The sequence below is a fragment of the Sarcophilus harrisii genome, chromosome 2 (genome assembly GCF_902635505.1).
Source record: "Sarcophilus harrisii chromosome 2, mSarHar1.11, whole genome shotgun sequence".
In the NCBI taxonomy this organism is placed as follows: Eukaryota; Metazoa; Chordata; class Mammalia; order Dasyuromorphia; family Dasyuridae; genus Sarcophilus; species Sarcophilus harrisii.
The window spans coordinates 603,374,691-603,388,629 of record NC_045427.1 but is presented as its reverse complement, the minus strand read 5'-3'; the positions used below and the strand labels follow the sequence as shown (position 1 = coordinate 603,388,629).

The following is a 13,939-nucleotide window of genomic DNA, read 5'->3' as shown; positions in this document are numbered from 1 at the left end:
TATAATGACCGATTCAGTCACTTATGGAATGCAAATTCAGGACTTCTTCTGATAAAGCAAGTTCTTTCGGTAGTACTATTGAGACATAAACAATGAATGACAAAAGCTGTTATCTTGAGTTTAAAAATCTCCCACAAGAAGCTGTGGACAAGTAGTTCCAAGCCAATCCTGCATGGTCATTTAGACAAGCTATGTTTGGAACTGTAATTCCAAAGCAACAAAAATACCCTTTTGTTGTAAGCTCCCAATTTGCTTAGAGATCTCCTATATACAAATGGCCATCTCACAGTCTCTGTGGTCACAGCCCTTGTGAAGCACTTGGAACATTTAGAGAATGTATATGGGCTTGGAAGATGAGAAAGAGAAGATTGTAGGAAAATGCAGTTGTTCAGTTAGGGGAAATGATGCTGAAAGCAATTTCTCAAGCAGAGATTTCCAACTTATTTTTGTGTAGATTTCTTTTTCCTTTGTTAGGCTATTTGTAATTATATCCATTCATTTAGGCTAACAAATCACTTTAAAAAACACAAAACAAAATACCCCCCCCCCCAAAAAAAAAACCCCAAAATATTCAGGAAAGGGTAAGGGAATTTTAATCATTAAATATTATCACGAATTAGCTTAACCTTGTTTTCTTGGGGCAGGTAGAATGCTTGGTGAATAGAAGGCCAATCTGATCTTATGACACTAGCTGTATGTCCCTGGGCAAGTCATTTAACCCTGATTATCTGTTTTCTCATCTGTAAAATTCTGGAGAAGAGAAATGGCAAATTACTCTAGTATCTTTGTCAAGAAAACTCCAGAGAGGGTCGTGAAGAATCAGACATGACTGTTACCACTAAACAACAACATTGTTCTCTTCTTACCTCTTAGGTCATATATCTTAAGGAAATGAGTTTTGATTTGAAGGAAGGATCATCAGATCGTAGATTTTAAGTTGGAAGGGACTTTAGAGTCTGACCCTTCATTTTATAGAGAAGGAAACTATAATCAAGGGAGGTTAAATGACTTCTCCAGAAGTATACAAGTGCTAAGTACAAGTTTTTGCACCCAGGTATCACGGTGATTCTTCACCTGTCCTATCTCTAATTTACCTTTCCCCCATGCTCTTCTTCCCCCGCCCAAATTTATTTTGTTCTCCACCACACCACAATGCTCCTTCTTTGGGAACATGTCAACACTAGAGGGTTCTATTTGGAACTGCCTTAGGCCAACCTGAGAGCCAGGAAATAAGGGAAGGAAGCTTTCTCCTTCCTCTTGTCCCACAAGCCCTAGAACTCAGACTTTTTAGTACCATCAAAACTAGAAAGCAGCTACAAATGTCAGTTAAATAGGCCTTTATGGATTGGCCTTGTTAACTAATAATCAATTATTACCAATTTATAAACTTGAATAGGGGACTAATTTTGTACTAATTTATTTAGAGAAAAGTGAAATAAAATAAAAATATCCCTTATCCTTTCTCTCTTTCCCTTTAAGTAATTGAAGCCACTGTCGTTGCTTATTCTTCATTTTTTGAAGAGTCAATGATATCATGTCTAGACTTCCTTGTGAATTAGATCTAAGTGAGACAGTTTCAGAAAGTCATTGTTTTATTCTCTTCCGGAGTCCTCAAAGTCCAGGGGCAGGACAAAAATCAAGTCAACTGTGGATGGAATAAAATGTCTGACTACTACAGTGACTTCTTCAGCTTGCCCATGTGGCCATTAAAACAAATTGTTCATTCAGCATTGGAAATATTCACATGCTTGGGGTAGACATCGCCCTAATTCGATTTGAGGCCTGTAGGTTACCCTGAATCTATCTAGTCCACATAGCTACAGCATTTTGGAACCACAGGACTCATTAAGGCCAGAGATGCTAATCCTCCCCCAAAAGCATTGTAAATAGGCTCTCGGTAAAGCCAGAGCTGGTCATCAGTGAATTAGAAGTACAATTTATTAGAAAGACGTAGGAAGGCAGTGCGATACTTTGATTTCTAATTTTAAAGTCAGAAGATTCTATCATTTTACCTTTTGACATTAGTCAAGGTGCTTTATCTTTCTGGACCTCAGTTTCTTCATCAGCATAATTAAGATATTGGAATATATTGGGGTTTTTAGTTTCTTTTGTGTCATGGACTTCTTTCTCAGTCTGGTGAAGCCTGAGGATCTCTACTCAGAATAATGTTTTTAAAGACAAACAATAAACTACTTGGGTATAAGTAAAAACAATTAGGCTGAAATAATTATGTGTATGTATTTAAATCAAATTCCCAGTTCCCAGGTTAAGAACCTTTGGGCCAAAGGATCTCTTATTCATTTCAGTTCTAAATTTATCATCCTGTGATATGAGTGACAGGAAAGAATCCACCTTGGCTTTTATAAGGCTTAACTCAGGTCACAAAGTAGGGTGAGAAAAGAACATAGTTGGATTTGTTAATACTTTGGTTGGAGTTGGAAAAAGCCCTGGATTTGGAATAAGGAGAAGCCTGGTGTCAAATCTCAGTTCTGACACTTAATATCTGTGTGACTCTGCTTAGGTAAGTCATTTTTCTTCATGTAATCCTCCTTAGTCAAAAATCTTCAATGGTTCCCAGCTGCCTCTAGGGATAAACTCCAGCTGGCATTAAGTGAAAGATTTCACAATCTGACTCCCACATACCTTTCCCCTCTTAATTCATTTCCCTTTTTCTTCCAGTCAAATTGGCCAGCTAGCTTCCCCCTAGGAGGCAATCCATCCCTGCTTTGTAGAATTCCTAACTCTCTTCAATGCACTCTTCGGCTGTCACAGGCTCCCAGGAGTCCTTTCCTCATTCCCTCAATTAACACCCTAACCCACTTGAAATTACTTTGTAATATACTTGCGTATGTGTTATGTCCCTCTAGTGTAGCCTAGTCTGGGGAAAGGGAGTGTTCTGTTTTTATGCCACAAGGCTTTTCTTGAACTTCGTAGGTGCTTAAGAGTTGCTTGTGGAAATGAATTAAATATCGAACATAAAATAGAGCAAAGAAAGGTGTTTTTTTTTTTTTTTTTTGACTAAGATTTTGGAATCCATACCTTCTTGGATCAACTTTGAACAATTATGTAAGTCTTGTTATGCAAATTAAGTCAGGTCTCCAAATTTAAAGACAAAACCCGGCCTTTTTGCCCCAGTGCTTCAGACCACCAAGAACCTAACCTTCTTCCCCTTTTGATTTGCCTGGAGAGATCCGACTCAAATTTTGGTTAGCCAGAGTACTAGCTAAAAAATAAAATAAAATAAAAATTAAGTTATTTTTAGCACCGGGGTAGAAGTCGCCGCAAGAGGGGGTAAGTGTTGGACGTAGTCCGTGGTTCCGTGTGGTTTGCATACACATGAAAATCTTGGTTTGTAAGGAAGCTTCAGTCTCCCCCCAAATCATTACAGACCTCACTGAGAGACCTCTCGCCCACCTCGTCCTCAGGACCAAGCCGCCCAGTCCAACTAACTGGCCAACATCGCCCAGGCCGATCCTTTCGGCTCTGCACCTAGAGGTTAGCCTTCGTTGCCCCCCGCCCCCAAGGTCTTCTCTGGATGGTGTGTCGAGGGGATAAGGGTTCAGAAAGCCCCAGGCTGTGGAATAGATTTAGACGGAGCCACGGAGCAGGGCGGGTTCCAGGGATCATGGTCCCCCTCCCCAACACACACACTCACAACTCACTCTCACCCTCTCTCGTGCCCCTTCGCTCCCCCACCCTCCCCGTTCCCTAATCATAGACTCAGCAAGCATTTATTAATCATCTAGTACTTGTGAGATAGCGCTAAGCGCAGGGGATACAAAGAAAGGGGAAAAAACCCTCCGTCCCTGCTCTCAAAGAGCTCTCAGGCTAACGAGACAACCGACAACAAATAACTAGCGCGGACAAACGAGATGCAGGCAGGGCAATGACAGATGGCAGAGGAGGGCACGGCTTTCCACGCCTTTCCTACACTCAGCGCAGGCCGTCGGGGAGCCGGTTCCCCTGGCCAGCGGCGCTCCGGGAACACGCGTGGCACACAATGGAAGCAGGCGCTGTCCCAGCGCCAGAAAAGGCGGCCAAGGCGCTGCCGTGAGCTCTCCAAAAGTGGCGGAGGAGGGGGCCAGAAGGGCGCGTGGAGGAGCTAAGGAGACGCCCCCGGAGGAGGGTGGGGCGCGCGGCGGAGGGCAGGCAGAGGCGAGGTCTCCGGGCTCCGGGTGGGCGCAGGTCCTCTCGCCGGCGAGGCTGGGCTGGGCTCGAGCACGGGGCGGGGCGCGAGGCGGGGCGGCGGGGTCCAGGGGCGGGCTGAGCGGCGGTGCAAGGAAGTTCCGCTCTTCTCAGATAACAACAAGGGGGCCAGGCTTGGCGCTGGGAGCATCTGGGCTTGCGAGCTAACCACCCATCAGTCCGTCGGTCCATCCATCCGGAGAGAGGGCAGTGCCGTCCGTGGGCCCTGAAGCACGTCCCGCCTTCCTGTCGCCCCCTCCCCTCCCGCGACGCGCGGCGCTCCCCGCTGTGCCAGCAGCAGGAGCCCATCGCGCCCGGCGCCCCGGCGGCCAGGCCGGCTCCCTTTGGCTCCTTCGCTGGCTCGGGGGGCTCGGGCTCCGCTTCGGTGTCTCCGCCTCTCTCCCGCCCCTTTTTCGGATGCTCGGGACACCCGGATGGATTGAGTGAGCCCAGCCTTCGCCACCTCCTCCTCCCGGCTTAACTTGCTCAAACTTCCTTGGCCGGGGCCAGAGCGCCGCCGCCCCCGCGGGTGAGTAGTGGGGAGCCCCCCGCCCGAGCCTCCCACAGATCGCCGGCCAAGGGGCTCGGTGCGCGCCTCTGCCTGGCTCCCCCTCCGGGCTGAGCTCTCCTCCCCCCATTGTCTCCGGCCACCCCGGCTCATCTCGGCCGCCGGAGCCTCCTCCTCTTTCGTTTTTGGTCCTGGGCCTCCAACTTGTTCTCACGCTCCGGAGCGAGGCGAGCAGGCTGGCGGGCACTCGGCTGGTACACCGGCAGGCAACCTCCTTGTGCGCTGGGCTCCTCTCCGGGGAGGGGTGCCCCGGCCGCCCGGACCCGCCTCCTGCCCGCGGCTTCCCGGAGACTTCAGCTTCTTCCCCCTTCATGCCCCACTCGAGAATGTGTTTTGAGGTCTCGTTTGCAGGATGTCACCCTGGGATCGGGAAGTGGGTGGATGAGGAGGATCGATCAGGCCCTTGTGAATGGGAAGCGAAGACCATAATTTATCGATTTTATTCTAGCTAGGGACCTGAGTACTAGTGCATGACCCCGGGGCTGGCGAGAGAAGGATAGTGCTTTTTAAAGTTTTGAGGTTTTAAAATTTTATTTAAATAAGCTTGAAGCCCCTCACTCCCCCTGCTACTTGGCACCCTCCTCTGTCAGCAACTCAGCCTTAACTGTGTGCCCGATTCTGGGTTGCAGTCTTGAGATGCAGCTGCTGGGGGTTATGTAAGAAGTCTCCCATATGGAGTGGATAGACGGAACAGGTTGGTTTAATCGAAAAAACTATAAAGTGAATTAACAGTGGATCAGGTAAAAGTTTCTTACTTAACTCCCACCACTGGTGCTCGATGGGTAGTTGAAAGAAACAAGATCTTTCATTTTTCAAAAAGTACATTGCGTGAGACTAGCTGAGAAATGGATTACTTTGGGGGTAGACTACTGGACCTTTGGAACTTTGAATCAGAAATCCACATCCCACTTCAGTGTCTTTTTTTTTTTTCTTTGCACATGGCCCCAGTGAGCTCTGACAATGGTCGAGTTGATCCTCATTTCTCAGCCCTGTGAGATTGGTTCTCTGTGATCCCACTGCTTAAAGTAGAGAAAACGCCTTGAGAGAGGTTTAGTGGTTTGGTAGGTTAATATTTGACCGATGGCTGTTGAGTGATGGCTGCTGCCAGTGGTGGCAGGACTGCTTGGTTTTTTTTTTCCATTTCTTTCCCTCTGACAGCTTCTTCAGTGAGATCTTGGAAGCTTGCACCTCTCCAAGGGCGAGATCCCTTGGCTTGGCATTTTTTCAAACAGGTGAAGGTGGACCCTGGATGTAACCAGGGTGGTTGAATCAATGGGAATCAATGAAGAGCTCCTTGTGCTGTGAGCAGCCATGTTTGAAAGAGACACTAGCATCATAACCAAATAGCCTTTGTAACTTCCTGCACTGATTATTGGGTGGAGGTGGGGGTCTTGTTTCAAATTGTAAGTCTTCAGTGACAAAAAGTTGTGATAATTATATTAGTTGTCATTTCTTTGGCAAATATATTCATTATTTTTTGATATTCACAATAACTGGGGTAGATGCATAATTATCTCCATTTTACAGATGAAGAAACTGAGGATCAGAAAAGTGACTTGCTTATGGTTACAGAGCTAGTAAGTGTGGAAACACAGGCTTCTTTATTGTCCATATTGCCTCTATACTGTTACTCTGGTTGTACTTTTGAGGTTTTGGATTTTCTTTAATGAATGGTGTATGTTGACACACTGTTTACCTTCCTAGTTTAGATTTTTTTACTTTACATCTTGGTTGCATTTTTCTAGGACAGTTGTGGAGGTTGTATATACCCAGTTTATACATTGTGTCATCTTTGGGACTCCTTATGGCTGCTTTTCCACTTGGAGAAGTAGAGAAGTGTTTGGAAAGAAATGGAGTGTGTTTATTGTGAACTGGGCATTGGAGACAATTGGGAGCTATTGCTTATGAAAGACCAAGTTTGTTTTTACAAGGAGAGTAGCAATCTTGGCTAAGAGCATTTACAAAAACCTTTAAAACAGATACATGTATTACTGTTTCCTTGTTTTTGGAGAGAGCCATTTGTATGTGTATTTATAGCATTTGATTTTGGCAATGGAAAAACTGGTGTGTGTGAAGATAATTGAATGTTAAGCCATCTGGGCTATGTTTGGGGCACCAAATTGTACTTTCAGGGTATTCTGCAACTGAATACTTCCCTCCCTTCTGCCCCCACCATATCTTGTTTGTTTCATAGGCACCAGAAGAACTTGTGAAATCCTAAAAAGCAATCCCCCCAACCTCTACAGAAGAGGAAGTAAGAGTAATCATTGTACTTTCCTATTTCCCAACCCCCCCACCCTTTTTATATTACAGGGAATGCAAACCCAGCAATTTAGCTAGAGGAAAAGGAGATGCAGATGTGACTGTGTATTTTATACGTGTTTTTTTTCTTGATGTTTGAGTCCAGAAAAGGGCATAGTTTTTTAAGATTTCATACTGGAATATGTTAGAGACAGAGTTTTCAGTCATATTCCCAGACTTCCATCATGGCTATAATGTTTTGGAGGTCCTAAGTTCCCCTTTCTGTAGAGGAATCTAAAACTAAAGATTCTGAGTTCAATTTCAAGAAGTTTCTGACATCAGGGTTGGGCGTCTTTGAGACCTTCCCGTTCAAGGTTGAGTGGGTCATGTGAGATAAGCTTTCATAAGTTAGATTCAACAGGATTTCTCAGAAACATCCTAAAAGATCTTACCACTAGTAGATACTGTAAATGGAGGAAATGACCAACTTCTGAGTTGTGAAATTTGGGGATTCTGTGATCCTGAGCGTCTGGGTTTTCAGAGAGATGCAGAATTGAATTTGTTACTGGCACATTGATTTAAATGGATGTGACAGCATTTTTTAAAGTGCTATATAGATTAAGTCAGAGGACCAAGAGAAATCCATTAAGATGTTTTCTTTTGCTTCTACTTCTTGGGGCAGTCCAGAATAGGGAATCTGAATGTGCTTGGAATGAGGTGGGTTAGGGTGTTGAGAAAAGGGTGGGAGATCTTTTCCTATTGTTCTCCCCTCAGTATTGTCCAGGCTCATTTCCAGTTGGATAGCACTGTTACTTGGAGGATTTTTTCCATAAAATATACTGAGATGTGTTCAGGTTATTGAGCAGATGCAGGGTAATGGATGGAGGTGCCCTTTGCTACTAGTATGACCAGTGTTCAAATCCTGGTTCTGACACACTGGTATTAGATCCTGGACCTTTATGTGCTCTGGGCCAGATGAGGCAAACCTGCTTCGAAACTGTGCTGGAACCAGATTAAAATGTAAAAAATGAAAATATTTAACAAAATAAATGAAAATACAGTACAATACCAACGATGTTACTATGTGGTTTTCTAAGAAAAGCTGCATCCAAAGGGATCCTCATGATCTCCTTCTTGGTAAGAGGGCTTTAAAATGCTCAAGTTAGTGCCCCCCCCCCCCTCTGTTTTTGGCTTGGGTTTTCATTATTCTGATAGAGGGACCCAGCTTTTCTTGTTCACCTCTTCCTCTTATTAAACTACTTGATGGCGCCTTCTTTTGTCTGTAACTTCTGTTTCCTCACCACCCACTATTTCCTTACCTCTTAGCAATTTGTGGGCCACCTCTATCTCTTGCTGACACCATTCTCTCAAAGTTCACCAGAGACATTCTAATTAGACATTGTTTTGTGGAAGTCAGTGTTCTAGGCTGATGATAGAAAAATGAAAAAGGGCAGAGTTCATATCCTTAAGAAATCTGCAGTTGGTTGGGAGAGGGGAGGGAGATAAGACAAATAAGTTTGATTAAAAAATTGATGTTTTACAGCGGAATAAAGAGTACAGGATTTAGAGCCAGAATACCAGTACCCATGAGACCATCCATTAGTTAGTCAGCCTTTTGGGAGCCTCATTTTCTTTATCTGAAAAATGGGAGAGTTGAACTTGATGACTTATAATTTATCTTAGCAGGTCTAAAACTATGTTCTCTATGATGTTGTATGTCTTTTAAGCAACATTTTAGGAGGTAGTGACTTTTAGGTGGGGGTTGGGAGAGAGAGGGATAAAGAAAGGACTTCCTGAGGGGGAGGGAATGTATTCCAGGAAGGAAAGAGCAGGATGAGATTAAGGACTGTTGGGGGGAAGGGGAGGTACAGTTTGGTTAAAACATTGAGGGCCTGAATGGGAGAAACTAGATCATATGTAGATCTAGCTCATCTAGGGGACCTTGGAGATTCAAAGGTTTTTTTACCTTTTAAATGCCATGATGAACTCCTTCTAGGATAATGTATTAAATGCATAAAATAAAATATAGAGAGCTACAAAAGAAATCTTTTAAAAAAGTGTTTTATTTTTTCCAAATATATTCACCTTTGTAAAATCTTGTGTTCCAAATTTTTCTTTCACCTCTTCCCCCCCCTCCCCTAGACAGCAAGGAAACTGATATATAGGTTAAGTACGCTCCTTCTAAACATATTTCCATATTTGTCATGCTGTGTAAGAAAAATCAGATCAAAAGGAAACAAAAACATGAGAAAGAAAAAAAAAACAAACAACATTAAAAAAAAAAAAAGGTGAAAATAATTATGCTTTGATCCACATTCATTCTCCATAGTTCTTTCTCAGGATACAGATGGCTTTTTCCATCAGAAGTTTACTGGAACTGCCAAAAGAAACCTTTCTAATGAAATGTAGTTATAAAAATATTTAACAAAACCAAAACAATAAGCTCATGGACTCCAAGTTAGTCCAACTCCTCTCATTTTATAAATGAGGAAACTTGAGTTCTAGTAAAGTTATAAGGTGACTTACCTAAAGCACCCTGGTGGTAGGCCTGAGAAGTATGATTTGAACTCAGAGGTAGTAAGTTTCCTCTTGTGCACTATGATAGATACCTAAATTATAGAAAGCTTTTAAATGCCAAGGTTGAAGTTCAGTTTTGTCCAAGAGCAATGGAAAACTGGAAGCTAAGAATGGAAAAAAAAACAGGTTTTTTAGTGGGTGGGGGTGTATATGACAGGTCAACCTTCTGTTAATGGGAAGATTATATTGGTAGAGTGGATGGATTGGATAAGGGAGAGACCGCAAGCAAGGAAAATGATTAAATGATTTTTTTTTTTTTTTAATATATCTTGGACTCAGAAATGTCATGTATTTTCCGCCTCTTTAAATTTCCGATAAAATCTCTTCATGGACCCCCAGATCTGCTTGAGATACTTTGAAGATAGAATTATTAGGATCACAAGGCTCATTGTGTATGGGATTGGAGAGAATGATTGAAGAGGAATCAAAGATGACTCTAAGTTTTTGAGCCTGAATGATTGAGGGGGTGATTTTTTTCTTCAATAAGGAATTTAGGAGAAGCAGGTATTTTGGTGGGGAGTCTTGGATGTTGGGCATCTGGGAAAGATACTGGATTTAATCCATTTATCTATCTAGGATTCTAGAGGAACTATCCTTGAAGCATTGATTTAGAAAAGAGAGGAAGGAAGGAGCCTCGAGGCATTGATAGATTCATTTGGGTACAAATTCACTTGGTGGATGAAGGGAAAGTGGAGGTTGAGTAACCTGTAAAAGGACTAGTGTGACTGCTTGGAGAAGCTCCTGAGGTAGCATAAATTCTGGGGAGGCAGGAAGGTGTCCCTTTTCTGCTATGCAATGGATGCTGGAGAAAGAGCTTGGTTAGAGGTTTGTTAAAAGCCATTGGGAAGTGAAGACGCCATTGGGGATCTTGATGAGAGCTGGAGTGGTGGGATAGTCCAATGCTGGAGAGGTCCCAGAAGTAGGTGCTAGGGAAGTGGAGACAGCAGGTGTTGACTAATTTCCTGAGAAGTTTAGCAGTGAGGGTTAAGTAGCTTGAACGGTAGGGACGAAATCCCCGAGCTAATAACCCGGTCCTGTGTTCTTTTTGTTAGTTTCATTGTCCAATCAGTTCAGCAGATATTTCTGCTACCTGTTGGGCACTGGCTGCCCTCTGGCTACTCAGAGGACCCAAAGACTCCCTGCCCTCCCAGAGTTTACATTCTGAAGGAGAGGAGTGATAGTGTGATAGTATATTCTCTTTACTCCCTTTTCTCTGGATACCTTCCCTTTTGACTTCAAAAATACCATTTCTCTCTTTGCTTCTTTTTTATAGCTAAAAACTCAATCCTTCTCTTTTTTTAAATACCCAATAAAGTGGGTATTTCACAGTGTGATGTTTTTGACTCTCCTTTGTCAGTGTTTTCTGCCTTGGGAAATCTCATCTACTAACTCAGTTTTAACTCTTGCAGATGACTATTCCCAAGTCTCTTTCTCCAGCTGGAATCTCTTTTTTAAGCCTCTCCAAATCAGCATCAAGTGGATTTATTATTACTGAGTGACTGTATCCAAAGAGTAATCATCAATGTTTTATGTCAACTTAGAATGGGATCTCTAGGGGGTAGGCCCCAGGAATTTGCGGTCTGCTCTGTAATATTTTTAACCAGTATCTTGGATGAAGCTATGAAGTAATTTGGTTTCCATATTTTAAATGACATTAGATTAGGAGGACTCATTAACATTGATGGCAGAGGGGGGATCTATAAGGCTTTTTGTATATTTTTTCTTTATTAGCATGTGAGCTTCTTAAGGAGTTTTTTTTTCCTTTTTCTTTTTGCCTTTCTTGGAATCCCTCAGCACTTAACATGTGCTTGGCACATAGCAAACTCTAAAAATATGTTTTGTGGTGTTGATAAAAAAAAAAAAAAGATTTCGATGATGATAATAATGATAGCTAACATTTTATATAGTGCTTTAAGAATTTGCAAAGCACTTTTATTTCATATTTTGTAAATTTTGTATACATTATACATATACTTATATATTTTATATTTCATTTGATCCTCCTGACTACATTATGGTATAGGTGCTGTTTTATCCCCATTTTACAGATGGGGAATCTCAAGCTAAGAGGTGGTAAGTGACTTTTGCCCAGTGTTACACAGCTAAGGCTGGATTGAGGCTGAATTCAGCCTCAGGATTTATAACTGTGAGTGTAAATACTGTTAATATCCCATTTTTTCCCCATAAGAAAATGGGTTGAGAAGGATTCAGCTGTCTCAGGACAAGATGGAATGTTGGGCTGAATTGAGTAAGATAAAATTTAATAGGAACAATAGTCAAGTCTTATCCTTGAAGAACCAATTTCACAAGAACAAATGGGGAGTTATGAAAGACTCATTTTTAAAAGATAGGGCATTTTAATGCATTGTAAGCTTATTGAGAGTCAACAGTATTTAAAAAAAAAAAAGTCAGCAATGGGACAACAGAGCCAAAAAGGATAATTCAGGCTGGGGCTATATTAAAGCAGGCATCATATGGCTTTAGGTAGTAATTATCTAAATTAGGTAAGGGTTATAGTTTTATAATTTGTCCTGGTCATTCTGAGTTTGAAATAATGTGTTTAGTTTTTGGTATCAAACTTTAGAAAGAACATTGCTAAGCTAGAGGATATCTGGATGGTTATAAGCCTTGTCCTTATGTCATAGGAGGATTGATATAAAAAATAATAATATAATCTCCTTTGATTCTCTCCCCCCCAAAAAAAGCCTTGTCAAATAGATGCTGTCATTACTCCCATTTTCTAGAGACTAACTGAGACACAGAGAAGTTAAATGGTTTGTCCAGGCACACAACAGCTATTAAATGTTAAGAGAAGGAACTTGGATTAGTTAGGAAGTTCTTACAACATTGAACCTGAACTCAGGAAGATATGAGTTCAAATATGACTTAAGATACTTGTTAACTGCTGGCCAGACAAGTCACTTAAGTTCTGTTTGCCTCAGCATCATCAGTTGTAAAATGGAGATAATAATAGGGCTATTGTGAGAATCAAATGTGAAAATACTTGTAAAGTACTTAGCACAGGACCTGCTATACAGCAGGCACTACATAAATGCTAGATAGTTTTCTTTTGGTTATTATTATTATTAGTCTGTCTGGGGTTCCAGGAGACTTGCAAGGTAGAGGGAATGGACATCATAGCTGTTTTCAAATATTGAGAGGTTAGATTTATTCTGCTTGTTCCCAGAAGGCAATGAATAGAAATTGAAGATTTAGGTTCAATATATGAAAATTATTAAGAATGGAATCATCCAAAAGTGAAGTGGATGGCTTGGGGAGGAGGTGGGTTCCTTATTTATTAGAGGTTTTTAGATAACAGATATGTGGCCACTTATTGGACTGCTGTGGAGGGGGACTTCTTGTTAAGCCCTGAATGTCCTCTGATTTCCCATCTGGCTGAGAGATGAGATAATCTGAACTCCCAGAGGCTATCTAGTGCTTATGTCCCACACAAGTTGGGAAGGACTGAGTTCATCTTGCCCCATCAACCTGCTTCATTTCTGTCAGTGGTGAGGGCATTTCCCCCAATGCTCCAACACTCGGTCGTGATATGGACCATCCTATCTTTATTTGAGCTCGGTGTAAAATGCTGTTGATTCTGTCTTCTCAGGACAAGATGGAATGTTGGGCTGAATTGAGTAAGATAAAACTTAATAGGAACAATGGTCAAGTCTTAGCCTTGAAGAATCAATTTCACAAGAACAGCTCCCTCCTTGCTACTTTTGGCCCTCAAAAGGGGATTGGACTACAGTGTGGGATCATACATTTAAAACCAGAAGCAATCTGTTTAGAGGCCATCTAGTCTGGATCCTCTCTCTCCTATTTCAGTTCAGGAAAGGAAACCCAGAGGGTAGTAACTTAATTTAAAATTACAGAGGCAATGAGTGGCAGAAGCAGGGCTTTGAACTCAGGGCCTCTGGTTCCAAAGACCACAATTCTTTCCTATCTTACCGCACTAATTGGCCCCTTTCAGTTCCAGATCCTGTGAAACCTAGTCATTGCTGAGGAAAAAGAAAGTCAGCAAATTGATGAATACATTTAGAAACTCCTAAAACATGTGCAGTGTTTAACACCTGTGAACCTCCCACCTTTCTAACAGTTTCTCTCTCCACTTTAGGCTATCTTTAATGGTTATGACCATAATTTTACTCAGATAGGGAGTTCTTTTGCTCAATAATGTTCTGCAGTTTTCCTTTTCAGATCAGATGTCTTTGCTTGGTATTTAAGGATCCTTGACAGTCTGAAGCCACTGTGCCTTTTGTACTTTTTTTTAAGCTGTATTCCACTTTTCTGTTCCTTCACATCAAATTGGGATTATTCCAGCTAAGTGGACCAATAGATAGAGCCTTGTATTCGACTCTGGAAAAC

At 42.1% G+C, this 13,939-nt stretch overlaps 1 protein-coding gene across 3 annotated transcripts in view; it reads left to right on the top strand.

The window, feature by feature from the left end:
- Positions 1–3,382: 3,382 nt before the first annotated feature.
- TSPAN14 (tetraspanin 14) overlaps positions 3,383–13,939 on the top strand; it is a 92,470-nt gene continuing 81,913 nt past the window's right edge. For 2 of the 3 annotated variants that reach the window (XM_031956365.1, XM_031956363.1), the window contains exon 1: positions 4,268–4,714. The gene's annotated coding sequence lies outside the window, so the exon portion shown is untranslated. Of the gene's footprint in view, positions 3,496–4,267; positions 4,715–13,939 lie in introns of those variants that run through there. The other variant, XM_031956364.1, reaches the window with a different exon arrangement.